At 42.5% G+C, this 14,121-nt stretch overlaps 1 protein-coding gene and 1 pseudogene across 3 annotated transcripts in view; both read right to left on the bottom strand.

The window, feature by feature from the left end:
• Window positions 1–14,121, bottom strand: part of LOC111152864 (core-binding factor beta subunit) — a 64,385-nt gene that overhangs the window by 38,025 nt on the left and 12,239 nt on the right. The window lies entirely within an intron of this gene.
• Window positions 10,285–11,870, bottom strand: LOC111152863 (annotated as a pseudogene). Its single transcript, XR_002640963.1, has one exon. The product of XR_002640963.1 is annotated as an NADH dehydrogenase [ubiquinone] iron-sulfur protein 2, mitochondrial pseudogene (transcript).

Here is a 14,121-nt window from a genome sequence, read left to right as displayed (position 1 = left end):
GTGAAAAAATGTGCTTTGGAATCAGATTAAACCTGTGTTTAAATACTGCTCCATCAACATGTCTGATACAAATTATTTAAATTTGATAATAAGCCTCCAATTCCTTACATATAAACCCTCCTGCATATGGTCAAATGATTTCTGACAAGGGTGTGAAGACCATTCAATGGAGAAAGAACAGTCTTTTCAACAAACAGTGCTGGGAAAATGGATATCCACATGCAAAAGAATGAAACGGGACCCTTACCTAACACTACATATGAAAATTAAGTCAAAATGGATTAAAAACCCAAATGTAAGACCTGGAATTATAAAACTTTAAAAAAAATTTTTTTTAAAGATTTTATTTATTTATTTGACAGAGATCACAAGTAGGCAGAGAGGCAGGCAAAGAGAGAGAGAGGAGGAAGCAGGCTCCCCGCTGAGCAGAGAGCCCGATGCAGGGCTCAATCCTAGGACCCTGGGATCATGACCTGAGCTGAAGGCAGAGGCTTTAACCCACTGAGCCACCCAGGCGCCCCAAAACTTAAAACTTTTTAAAGGATTTTTATTTATTCATTTGACAGAGAGAGACACAGCAAGAGAGGGAACACAAGCAGGGGGAGTGGAAAAGGGAGAAGCAGGCTCCCTGCTGAGGAGGGAGCCCAATTCGGGCCCGATCCCAGGACCCTGGGATCATGACCTTAGTCGAAGGCAGACACCTAATGACTGAGCCACCCAGGCACCCCAAAACTTAATTTTTTAAATTTAAATGTTATTTTTTTACCTTTATTTTTATTTTTATTATTATTATTATTTTTAAAGATATTATTTATTTATTTGAGAAAGAGACAATGAGAGAGAGCATGAGCAAGGAGAAGGTCAGAGGGAGAAGCAGACTCCCCATGGAGCTGGGAGCCCGATGCGGGACTCGATCCAGGAACTCCGGGATCATGACCTGAGCTGAAGGCAGTCGTCCAACCAACTGAGCCACCCAGGCGTCCCTTACCTTTATTTTTAAAAACAATTTTATTTTATTTGACAGAGATAGAGAGAGCACAAGCGGGAGGGAAAGGCAGGCAGAGGGATAGAGAGAACCAGGTTCCCCACTGAGCAGGGAGCCCGATGTGGGGCTCAATCCCAGAACTCTGGGCTTATGACCTGAACCAAAGGCAGACGCTTAACCAACTGAGCCACCCAGGCAACCCCTTTTTTTCTTATTTTGACATTATAAACCTTTTAGAAGCACAGGACAAAAGCTTCGCAACACTGGGTCTGACATGATTTCTTGGAGATGACCCCAAAAACACAGATAACAAGAATAAAAAATACACAAATAGGACTTTATGAACATTTAAAATTTTTCTGCCTTTTTTTTTTTTTAAAGATTTTATTTATTTATTTGACAGAGAGAGAGAGATCACAAGTAGGCAGAGAAGCAGGCAGAGAGAGCGGGGGAAGCAGGCTCCCTGCCGAGCAGAGAGCCCGATGCGGGGCTTGATTCCAGGACCCTGGGATCATGACCTGAGCCGAAGGCAGAGGCTTAATCCACTGAGCCACCCAGGCACCCCCTTTTTTTCTTATTTTGACATTATAAAATTTTTAGAAGCAAGCACAGGACAAAAGCTTCACAAAACTGGGTCTGACATGATTTCTTTTTCTTTTTTTTTTTTTTTTTAATTTATTTGGCAGACAGAGATCACAAGTAGGCAGAGAAGCAGGCAGAGACAGAGGAGGAAGCAGGCTCCCCACTGAGCAGAGAGCCCGATGCGGGGCTCGATCCCAGGACCCTGGGATCATGACCTGAGCCGAAGGCAGAGACTTTAACCCACTGAGCCACCCAGGCGCCCCCTGACATGATTTCTTGGAGATGACCCCCAAAACACAGATAACGAGAATAAAAAATACACAAATAGGACTTTATGAACATTTAAAATTTTTCTGCTTCTAAAGACACTACTGACTGGGGCGCCTGGCTGGCTCAGGTGGTGGAGCATGTGACTGTTGATCTCAGGATCGTGAGTCTGAGTCCCACATTGGGTGTAGGGATGACTTAAAAAAAAATTAAATCTTTAAAAAAATAAATAAAGATGCTGTCAGGAGAGTAAGAAAGCAACCCATTGAGTGGAAGAAAATATTTGCAAATCATTTATCTGTTAAGGGATTCATATCCAAAATTAACATAGAGAACTCCTAAAGCTCAACAAAAAAACCAATTCAATTAATTCAATATAATTCAATTATATTTATTCCCTCGCTTTATCATTTTATTCCTAAGCATGTATGTTTTTTCCTATGCATATATTTCTTTTTTTTTTTCCTTTAAGATTCTATTTATTCATTTGACAGACAGAGATCACAAGCAGGCAGAGAGGCAGGCAGAGAGAGAGAGGAAGGGAAACAGCTCCCTGCTGAGCAGAGAGTCCAAAGTGGGGCTGATCCCAGGACCCTGAGATCATGACCTGAGCCAAAGGCAGAGGCTTTAACCCACTGAGCCCCACAGGCGTCCCCCTATGCATATATTTCTAAAACAATGCATTGTTTAGTTTTGAAGACTGAACATAAGAAGCAATGGAAGTGTCAGTAAAGGACTGTAAAGGTCACTTTTAACATGAAAGCTCCTAGGAGATAAGCTGACCAGAGTCTCGGAGTTAAGTCTGGACTTTCAGATTCCCTGCAAATATGAAGGGCCCCTCTGGGGAAGTTTGTGAGTGGAGTCATGAGTAGGCCATAGAAAACCTAAAGCTCACACTGGTTTGGGGGCATGTGGCACAGTGCGAGCCAGTGTTCAAAGTTCGCTGGAGATCTGGAGAAATAATGGTCGGGATTGGGCTGCTCTGTATTTTCTGATTCTACTGTATGAGTCTATGGCCTTTTCACAGGAGTTTCTCCACAACTCTTTTCATTCTATAAAACTGAAACTCTAAACCCATTCAACAACAGCTTCCCATTCCCCTTTCCACCCAGCCACTGGTGTCCACCAATCTACTCTCTGTGATTTGACTACTCTAAGTACCTCATCATATAAGTGAAATCATATAGTACTTGTCTTTTTATGACTGGCTTATTTCACTTTGTATAATGTTCTGAAGATTCATCCATCGTGTAGAATATTGTAGAATTTCCTTCCTCAGAAGGCTCAGTGATACTCCTTTGTATGTTATATACCACACTTTGCTTGTCCATTCATCTGTTGACGGACACTTAGACTGTTTCTATGTTTTATTAGCTACTGTGAATAATGCCGCAATGAACATGGGTATACATATGTCTTTGAGATCCTTTCAGTTCTTTTGAGTGTGTACGCCAAAGTGGAATTGCTGGATCACATGGTAATTCTCTTTGTAATTTTTTGAGGAACTGCCACACTGTTTGCCACAGCAGCTGTACTCTTCTGCGCTCCCACCAGCGCTGTTCAGGGATTCCAGTTTTTCATCCTTATCAACACCTTTTGTTTTTTTGATAGTACCCCTGTTAATGGGTGTAAGGTAGTATTTTTCACTGCAGTTGTATTTCCTTAAGGATTAGTGATGTCCAGCATCTTTCATGTGCTTATTGGCTATCTGTTTATCTTCTTTGGAGAAATGTCTATTTGAGTCCTTTACCCATTTCTTTTCTTTCTTTCTTTTTTTTAATTTCTTTTCAGCATAACAGTATTCTCTTTACCCATTTCTTAATTGAAGAAATTAAAAGTGACAGATATTGGGGTCACTGGGTGGCTTGCTCAGTAGAGTGTGACTCTTGATCTTGGGGTCATAAGTTCAAGCCCCACACTGAGTGCAGAGATTACATAAATTAAAAAAATTAATATAAAGTAGGAGATATTAAATAATTCACTTGTAGGTCATAAACTTAGGTGGCAGAAGTTAGCATCCAGAACTCGGGACTATATATTCACTTAAACAACCGTGGCATTAATGAACTGCATTATTAATATTTTCTAACATTTCAAGGAGTGTGTTAATAGACTATTTCCCTAAAGAACAGAGTCTGAATATTCAATTTAATTCTTAAATCTATAGCACCCAGAAAAATAAATATCATGAACACTATATGATTATAGAATATATATGAATACTTCTCCCTACCCCCCAAATAATTTACTAGTTCTGCCATCTTCCTTCTGTGATTTAAAATAAACAATGCGGGTGCCTGGGTGGCTCAGTGGGTTGAGCGACTGCCTTCAGCTCAGGTCATGATCTCGGAGTCCTGGGATCGAGTCCCGCATTGGGCTCCCAGCTCTATGGGGAGTCTGCTTCTCCCTCTGACCTTCTCCCCTCTCATGCTCTCTCTCTCTTTCTCACATAAATAAATAAAATCTTTAAAAAATCAAAATAATAAAATAAAACAAAATAAACAATGCATGACAATGCATGTTTAAGAGAGTTCTGGAATGTTCTGACCGAAGTAGTACAATTTCAATTAAAAGCTTATTAAATGACAAAACTCTTCACTTAAGACCAAAAAACAACAACAACAACAAAAAAAAACACAACCCAGTAATGAAACAAAAGGGGCACATGCTGTTTATTGTAATCCATTCTCGAGTCAACTCTGTAAGAATTACTGGAACTTGTACTAAATTATGAACATACTATTTCCTTTTTCAAAGATTTTATTTGTTTATTTGATAGATAAGCAAGTGCGCAGGCAGTGGGGGCAGGAGAGGGAGAAGCAGGCTCCCCACTGAGCTTGGAGCCTGATGCAGGGCTCGATCCCAGGACCCTGGGATAGACCCGAGTGAAAGGCAGATGCTTAACCAACTGAGCCACCCAGGTGCCCCATGAATATACTATTAATACAGAAGAATTATGTGTAATTGTCTAGCAGCACAATTGTTCATAGTGAACATCATTCGCACTGTTAATAGAAAAACAAATCAGGGGCGCCTGGGTGGCTCAGTGGGTTAAGCCGCTGCCTTCGGCTCAGGTCGTGATCTCAGAGTCCTGGGATCGAGCCCCGCATCGGGCTCTCTGCTCTCTAGGGGAGCCTGCTTCCTCCTCTCTCTCTGTCTGCTTCCTCCTCTCTCTCTGCCTGCTTGTGATCTCTCTGTCAAATAAATAAATAAATAAATAAATAAATAAAACAAATCAAATGAAAAGGTTAAGAAAAAGGTTAAAGGTTGTTGTGAAGTCATCAAAATGAGTTCTAAAGGGACCACATTAAAATATTAGTGGTTATTCAGAGTAATGGAAAGAATAACTCAGTGTGCTAAAGTAATATAAGCCCTTAGAAGGTAGGATGTGGAGTTTCTGGAACTTACCTAATGATTATTTATTAGCAGCAGTGTGGTATGTTGCAAACAACACAGATTCTGGGGTAAAAAAGACCTGGGTCTGGATCCTGGCTCTACCTAGGAAACAGATTACATGACTTCTGAAGATTTATTTATTTGGGCCTCAGGTTCCTGAGCTGTAAAATCAAGCTATCACCAAATATGTTCCAAAATCAAATAAAAGATTTCACTATATAGTGCAGGGTTAAGAGAATCAGTGATAATGGAAATCATCTACCACACTGCCTGGTGATGATCACCTTAAAAACTGGTCTGCAGATTTTCAAAATGTATTTAAAACGGTCTAAAGTTCTGGGTGACTGGGTGGCTCTCAATTCATAAAGTGTCCAACTCTTGGTTTCAGCTCAGGTCATGATCTCATGGGTGGTGAGATCAAGCTGCACCAGCCCCATGAGCTCTGAGTCGGACTCTGAGCTCAGCGGATTCGTGAAGATGCTCTCTCTTTGCCCCCTGCCCCAAATAAGTAAATCTTTTTAAAAAGAATAAAAATAAAATAGTCTAAAGTTCTGAAAATGTTCTGGAATTAGATGGTGGTTAAGGATGCACATGGTGAATATATTAAATACCACTGAATTGTACACTTCAAATTGGGAAAGATGGCAAATTTTGTTAAGTGAATTTTATTTCAATTTTCAAAATGACCCAGACATGTTCTGGATAGCAAAGGAATGGCAAGCCAGGACTGAAAAGCTGCTATCATGAATAAGCAATATCCTAAAACATCTGGAGGATTCTCCAAAAGAGTTCTATAAGTGAGGTCAGATACTTATTAAAAATTATCATTTAATACAGGCGGAATATTTTGTTTGCTTGAAAAACATCTAAATTTTCCTAATGGAAATGTTGGTCACATGTTCCAAGCTATCCTTCTGTTTTAATCTGAAGATTAACCTGCCTTTATATTTGAAGTTTTAAAAACACAAAAGGGGGGCGCCTGGGAGGTTCAGTCATTAAACATTAAGCAGCTGCCTTCGGCTCAGGTCATGATCCCAGGGTCCTGGGATCAAGGCCCACAATGCGCTCCCTGATCGGGCTCCCTGCTCAGTAGGAAGCCTGCTTCTCCTTCTCCCAATCCCCCTGCTTGTGTTCTGTGTGTCTCTCTCTGCCAAATAAATAAATAAATCTTTTTAAAAAATAAAATAAAATAAAAACACAAAAGGGTTCAGGAGTGGTTGTACACATGGAAAAAAGGTTTTCATCCACACACACAAAAAAAACCTGTCAAACATTCCCTAACCTGGCCTTTTCTTTCTTCAGCCACACAGTATAGCACAGCTCCAGAGTACTAAAGCACCAAAAGGCACATTTTAAGTATTATTTTAAATTCTTGGTTTTTTTTTTTTAAGATTTTATTTATTTATTTGACAGAGAGAGATCACAAGTAGACGGAGAGGCAGGCAGAGAGAGAGAGAGAGGAGGAAGCAGGCTACTTGCTGAGCAGAGAGCCCGATGTGGGACTCGATCCCAGGACCCCGAGATCCTGACCTGAGCCGAAGGCAGCGGCTTAACCCACTGAGCCACCCAGGTGCCCCTAAATTCTTGGTTTCTAAATATACATCCGTTTGTGCGGACTGATCCTAAACTGAAAAGCTTATGATATAATAATTTTCAAATGTGTACAATGTATACTTTCATAAAAGAAGGTAATAGTAATTAAACTCTTACCGTAGTCTATAATCTCTCTAACATGAAAAATTTGTTAGCAAGGCCAGGGCTTTTAATCCTCTGTAGAAAACTAAGTATACAAGAAGTGTTATCAGAGAAATAAAGTCTCTGAGCCTGCTCAAGCTAAACACTACTAAAATTTACAAAGGTTGGGGCGCCTAAGTGGCACGGTTGGTTAGGCATCTGTCTTCAACTCAGGTCAAGATCCCAGAGTCCTGGGATCGAGCTCCACGTTGTCAGGCTCCCTGCTCAGCGGGGACCCTGCTTCTCCCTCTCCCACTCCCCCTGCTTCTGTTCCCTGTCTCCTGTGTACCTCTCTGTCAAATAAATAAATAAAAATCTTAAAAAAAAAAAAAAAAGACAACAGATATACCCGTGTTAAACATAAATAAATAAATAAATTTTACAAACGTTTTCCTACCAGTAATATGGAAATTATAAGAGTATCACTGTATGTTACCTATGCATCCATTAAAACAGCACCTGGCATATAGCCAGTGTACAGAAGTGTTTGCTATTATTCTAATTCTTTTTCTTAAAGTTTTAATTTAAATTCCAGTTAGCACACAATATACTATTACTTTAAGGTGTACAATACAGTGATTCAACACCTCCATACAACACCCAGTTCTCATCACAACAAATGCACTCCTAAATCCTCATCACCAATTTAACCCATCTCCCCATTCACTTCCCCTCTGCTAAAATCGCCAACACAAGAAACAACAGGTATTGGCAAGGACATGGAGAAGGGGGAACCCTCTTGGCTGTTTTTGGGAATACAAACTCATGCAGCCGCTCTAGAAACAGTATGAAGTTTCTTCAAAAAGTTAAAAATAGGGCGCCTGGGTAGCTCAGTGGGTTAAAGCCTCTGCCTTTGGCTCAGGTCCTGATCTCAGGGTCCTGGAACCAAGCCCTGCATCAGGCTCTCTGCTCAGCGGGGAGCCTGCTTCCTCCTCTCTCTCTGCCTGCCTCTCTGCCTACTTATGATCTCTGTCAAGTGAATAAATAAAATCTTAAAAAAAAAAAATTAAAAATAGAACTACCCTAAAATCTAGCAACTGCCCTACTAGGTATTTACCCAAAGAACACAGAAGTACTAATTTGAAAGGATACATGCACACTCATGTTTACAGCAGCATTATCTACAATACCCAAATTATGGAAACAGCCCAAATATCCATCAACGATGAATGGATAATGATAATGGCATATATATGCAACGGAATATTGCTCAGCTATTATTCTAATTCTTAAATGAGGAAATAAAGGTACACAGTAGCAAAGCGAGTCCCATCCATTCTGAGATAGTTGTAAACTTTCTGCCCTCCCAAAATGTCTTTACTAGAATAAAACACTCAAACTGTTCTATAAGAATGAAAAAGAGTTTTCATGATCACCACCTGTACAGTATGATTACTGTTTTCTAGATGATTGTGCAAAGATTTCGTAGATAGATGGAAATTGTGTGTGTACTCATAAAGTACATCAATGTCTACATTGCTTATCTTTTTATTTTAAAAATTTATACTGACAATTAATTTTGTTGCCTCTCCCTTATACAAAGTTATCTATCTCCAGTTTCTCTATCCTTTCATAGTCAATAACAATAAGATCAGAAAGATAATAGGGGCACCTGGCTGGCTCATTTGGAAGAGCATGCAACTCTTGATCTTGGGGTCCTGAGTTTGAGCCTACAGAGTTTAAATAAATAAAACTTTTTAAAAAAAGATAACACATTTTTCTTTAAGTCAGGTTTAAAGAAAAAGCATTCAACAATTACTAACAAGATGTGCAGAAAATTCAAAAATAAAATAAAAAGTCGGGCGCCTGGGTGGCTCAGTGGGTTGGGCCTCTGCCTTCGGCTCGGGTCATGATCTCAGGGTCCTGATATCGAGCCCTGCATCGGGCTCTCTGCTCAGCGGGGAGCCTGCTTCCTCCTCACTCTCTGCCTGCCTCTCTGCCTACTGGTGATCTCTCTCTCTATCAAATAAATAAATAATTTTTTAAAAAGTAATAAAATAAAATAAGTAAATGCTATATAAAATAGGTCTTAACATAAAAAAAATTCCTTTGGGGGCACCTGGGTGGCTCAGTGGGTTAAAGCCTCTGCCTTCGGCTCAGGTCATGGTCTCAGGGTCCTGGGATCGAGCCCTGCATCGGGTTCTCTCTGCTCAGCGGGGAGCCTGCTTCCCCCTCTCTCTCTGCCTGCCTGTCTACTTGTGATCTCTGTCAAATAAATAAATAAAATCTTTAAAAAAAAAATTCTTTTGGGAATTTCCTTTATCTTACTGCCCTCCCCCACGCAGATACATGTTGGCAATCACCCTCCAAGCATATGGCCCACTGATATGCATCTTGAAGACTCTCATGGCTAGGGTTTTATTAGACAGTAATAAATGACCTATTTTATTTATTTTTTAAAAATTTTTAAAGATTTGGGCGCCTGGGTGGCTCAGTGGGTTAAGCCGCTGCCTTCGGCTCAGGTCGTGATCTCAGGGTCCTGGGATCGAGTCCCGCATCGGGCTCTCTGCTCAGCAGGGAACCTGCTTCCCTCTCTCTCTCTCTCTCTCTCTGCCTGCCTCTCTGTCTACTTGTGATCTCTCTCTCCGTGTCAAATAAATAAATAAATAATCTTTAAAAAAAAAAAATTTTTAAAGATTTTATTTATTTATTTGACATAGAGAGAGAGAGATCACAAGTAGGCAGAGAAGCAGGCAAGGGGTAGGGGGGAAGCAGGCTCCCCGCTGAGCAGAGAGCCCCATGCAGGGCCTGATCCCAGGACCCTGAGACCGTGACCCGAGCTGAAGGCAGAGGCTTAACCCACTTAGCCACCCAGGCACCCCAATGACCTTTTTTAAAAAAGAGATTTATTTTCAAATTTAAATTCAATGAATTAGCATATAATGTATTATTTGTTTCAGGGGTAGAGGTCTGGTCTGTGATTCAGTCTTATATAATATCCAATGCTCATCACAACACATACCCTTCCCCAAAGCCCACCCCCACTCCCCCACCCTCCAGCAACCCTCAGTTTGTTTCCTAAGAGCCTTTTATGGTTTGCCTCCCTTTCTGGTTTCATCCTGTTTCACTTTTTTCCTCTCTTCCCCTATAATCCTCTGCCTTTTCTCTTAAATTCCATGTATCAGTGAGATCATATAAATGACCTTTTCCTAAAAATAGCTAGCCCCCTCAAGGTCCTGGAAAGCTTGCTTTCAAAAATTCCTAAGAAACTTAGACACTATCCCTAATCCCCTCCTAACTTAAAAGTATATAATTGGCCACTCCTCATGACCCTGGTGCAGCTCTTTCTGCCCACAGATCCTGTCCCCATGTTTTTTTTGTTTTTTTTTTTCAGAGGGGCCAGAAGGCGGCTACTTTATTCTAATTCCTCCTTTTCTAGTTCATGCACAGAAAGCCTGACAGCTGAGTGTCTGCAGGTGTGCACACACACGCACACAGAGTCCCTTTCCAGGGACGGCTGGGCTCCGAGGAGGAAGCAGACAGGCAGGGGTACCAAATGCTGTTCCCTAGCTCACCGATCCACTTCTCCAAACACAGTATCTTGGGTACCTATGATGGCAACAACATCCGCCAGCATGTGTCCCTTCGACATCTTGTCCAAACCAGCCAGGTGGGCAAAACCTGGAGCCTTGATCTTGCACCGGTAAGGGCGGCTGCTGCCATCGGACACGAGGTACACCCCAAACTCTCCCTTAGGAGCCTCGATGGCAGTGTACGTGGCCCCCGGGGGGACTTGGTAGCCCTCCGTGTACAGCTTGAAGTGATGGATCAGTGACTCCATGGAAGTCTTCATCTCTGCTCGCTTAGGCGGAGAAACTTTGGCGTCATCGACCTTGATCTCCCCGGGAGGTATCTTGTTCAGACACTGCGAGATGATGCGAAGGGACTGGCGCATCTCCTCCACCCGACACAGGTACCTATCATAGCAGTCCCCTCGAGAGCCAATAGGGACGTCGAAGTCCACCTGGTCATAAACATCGTAGGGCTGGGTCTTCCGCAGGTCCCACTGGATGCCCGAGCCCCGGAGCATCACGCCACTAAACCCATAGTTAAGCGCGTCTTCGGCGGTCACAACCCCAATGTCCACTGTCCGATTCCGCCAGATCCTGTTGTTCGTCAGCATCTCTTCCAACTCATCAACCCGAAGAGAGAAGTTCTTAGAAAACTCATAAATGTCATCCAGAAGCCCAAGGGGTAAGTCCTGGTGCACACCCCCCGGGCGGACGTAGGCGGCGTGCATCCGGGCCCCAGACACGCGCTCGTAGAATTCAAACATCTTCTCCCTCTCTTCAAACATCCAGAAGAAAGGGGTCACGGCCCCAACGTCCAGGGCATGGGTTGTCACAGCCATAATGTGGTTCAGAAGCCGCGTGATTTCTCCAAACAGCACTCGGATACACTGCGCCCGGGGTGGAGGCTGGATGTTGAGCAGCTTCTCCACAGCTAGAGAGTAGGCCTGCTCGTTGCACATCATGGACACGTAGTCCAGCCGGTCAAAGTACGGAAGGGCCTGCAGATAGGTCTTGTATTCAATGAGCTTCTCGGTGCCTCGGTGCAGCAGGCCGATGTGGGGGTCGCACTTCCGCACCATCTCCCCGCTCAGCTCCATCACGAGCCGCAGGACTCCGTGGGCGGCTGGGTGCTGTGGCCCAAAGTTCAGGGTCAGGTTTGTCACCATTGTGTCCTTTGGAGGGTCCACATCATTCCAAGGTGGAGGCTTCCAGTGGGCTGTTTCTTTGGTGGGGTACATGACAGCTCCCCCAAACTGCTCTGCCCATTCCACATCTGGCTTCCATTGCCGAGCACCTCTGCTGGGCTGCACCGGCAGCTGGCCCCCGGCTCCCGGCTGCAGCGCCTGGGCCGCGACGCCCGGGAGGCTGCGCAGAGCCCTCAGCGCCGCCATCTTGCCCCCCTGTCCCCATGTTTTAATAAAACCATCCTTTTGCACTCCCCAGGATTCCATGGTCCTGGGATCATGACCTGAGCCAAAGACAGATGCTTAACTGGCTGAGCCACCTACTACAATATTTTATTTATTTATTTTTAAATATTTTATTTATTTATTTGACAGAGAAAGAGAGAGAGATCACAAACAGGTAGAGAGAGCAGAGAGCTGAGCAGAGAGCCCAATGTGGGGCTCGACCCCAGGACCCTGGGATCATGACCCGAGCCAAAGGCAGAGACTTTAACCCACTGAGCCACCCAGGCGCCCCTACTACAATATTTTAATAACTGAATTATAAAGTTTAGAACTGTCAGCCTTACACTTGTATATATTTTTTTAAGATTTTATTTATTTGACAGAGAGAGATCATAAGTAGGCAGAGAGGCAGGCAGAGAGAGAGGGGGAAGCAGGCTCCCCGATGAGCAGAGAGCCCGATGAGGAGCTCGATCCCAGGACCCCGAGATCATGACCTGAGCCGAAGGCAGAGGCTTAACCCGCTGAGCCACCCAGGTGCTCCAATACACTTGTATTTTTAAAGAAAAGGTTTTATTTCAATATTTTTAAATCCAAGAGGGAGAGTTGACTGACTTCACGCATAAACAAGATAGTTTAAAAGTCAGTACCTTCCAGTTAGAGTTACACCGATTTGCTTATACGTAAATGTACCTCCAAGGTATCTGAAGATCATGAGTTCCCTCCTCTTGAATTATATTATTTGCTTGGATTTACCTTTTAGCATAAAGGTAAAATTTTAGTTTTGGCCTTATCTGAATTATATACTCCAAGTTAAAGAAGACAGAAATAGGGGCGCCTGGGTGGCTCAGTGGGTTGAAGCCTCTGCCTTCGGCTCAGGTCATGGTCCCAGGGTTCTGGGATCGAGCCCCGCATCGGGCTCTCTGCTCAGTGGGGAGCCTGCTTCCTCCTCACTCTCTGCCTGCTTCTCTGCCTACTTGTGATCTCTGTCTGTCAAATAAATAAAATTAAAAAAAAATGCTTTAAAAAAAAAAAGACAAATAATATGTCTGAGGAAAATCCTTAATTCTTCCCCTGCTTCCTTCTGCTTCTTTTTTTTTTAAATATTTTATTTATTTATTTGACAGAGAGAGAGAGATCACAAGTAGGCAGAGAGGCAAGCAGAGAGAAGAGGAAGCAGGCTCCCTGCTAAGCAGAGATTTCCTTCTGCTTCTTACCCCAGTATTTTTTTAATGATTAATTCAAAGATTTCAAGGATAAAGACTGCTGAAATATTATATCAACTATAATTTTGGGGTAGGATTGCTATATCTTAATTTCAGTGCTTCCCATTTTCCCTCATAATTGATGTTTTTTCAGTTGGTACTGAGGTACATATATATAACAAGGGGTACCTGGGTAGCACAGTTAGTTAAGCATCTGCCTTTGGCAATGGTCATGATCCTGAGGTCATGAGACTTGAGTCCCATGTCAGGTTCCACGCTCAGCAGAGTCTGCATCTACCTCTAACCCTCCCCCATCTCATGATCTCTCTCTCTCTCTCAAATAAAGTCTTTTTTTAAAAAAGAAGTAAAATATTATAGTATACTTAAAGTATATTTTAGAAAACCAGACAAACCAAAGTAGACTCTTAACTACAGAGAAAAAACTGATGGCTATCAAAGATGAGGGGGGCAGGGGCATCTGGGTGGCTCAGTGGGTTAAGCCTCTGCCTTGGGCTCAGGTCACGATCCCAGGGTCCTAGGATCGAGCCCCACATCGGGCTCTCTGCTCAGCAGGGAGCCTGCTTCCCCCTCTCTCTCTCTGCCTGCCTCTCTGCCTACTTGTTATTTCTGTCTGTCAAATAAATAAATAAAATCTTAAAAAAAAAAAAAAGACAGGGGGCAGGGTTTGGGTGAAATAGACAATAGGGATTAAAGAGTATACGTATCATAATGAAAAAAATAAAATAATATAAATAAATGAAAAAGTCTACTTTAAAAGAAGCAAACAAAAAACACATTACTTATTCCACTGCACTAAAATGTCAGTAACTAAATGCTGGAAAATATACTTCATATTTTAGTTGAATAGAGATATTTAAAATCTAGATCTGACAAACTAGTTGTTAAGTCTCAATATGGGGGGGGAGAATCACATTCCAAAACTTTACCACAGCTATCTTTTATTTGGAGTGACTAGGCTGTCTGAGGAGGAGAAGGAACTGGTTGAGCCTGAATAGGGATTTCTCAAAGCTAAC

The sequence above is a fragment of the Enhydra lutris genome, unplaced genomic scaffold (assembly GCF_002288905.1).
Source record: "Enhydra lutris kenyoni isolate GAN:26980312 unplaced genomic scaffold, ASM228890v2 scaffoldscaffold30, whole genome shotgun sequence".
NCBI classification, from domain to species: Eukaryota; Metazoa; Chordata; class Mammalia; order Carnivora; family Mustelidae; genus Enhydra; species Enhydra lutris.
This window is presented reverse-complemented; position numbering and strand designations above follow the sequence as displayed.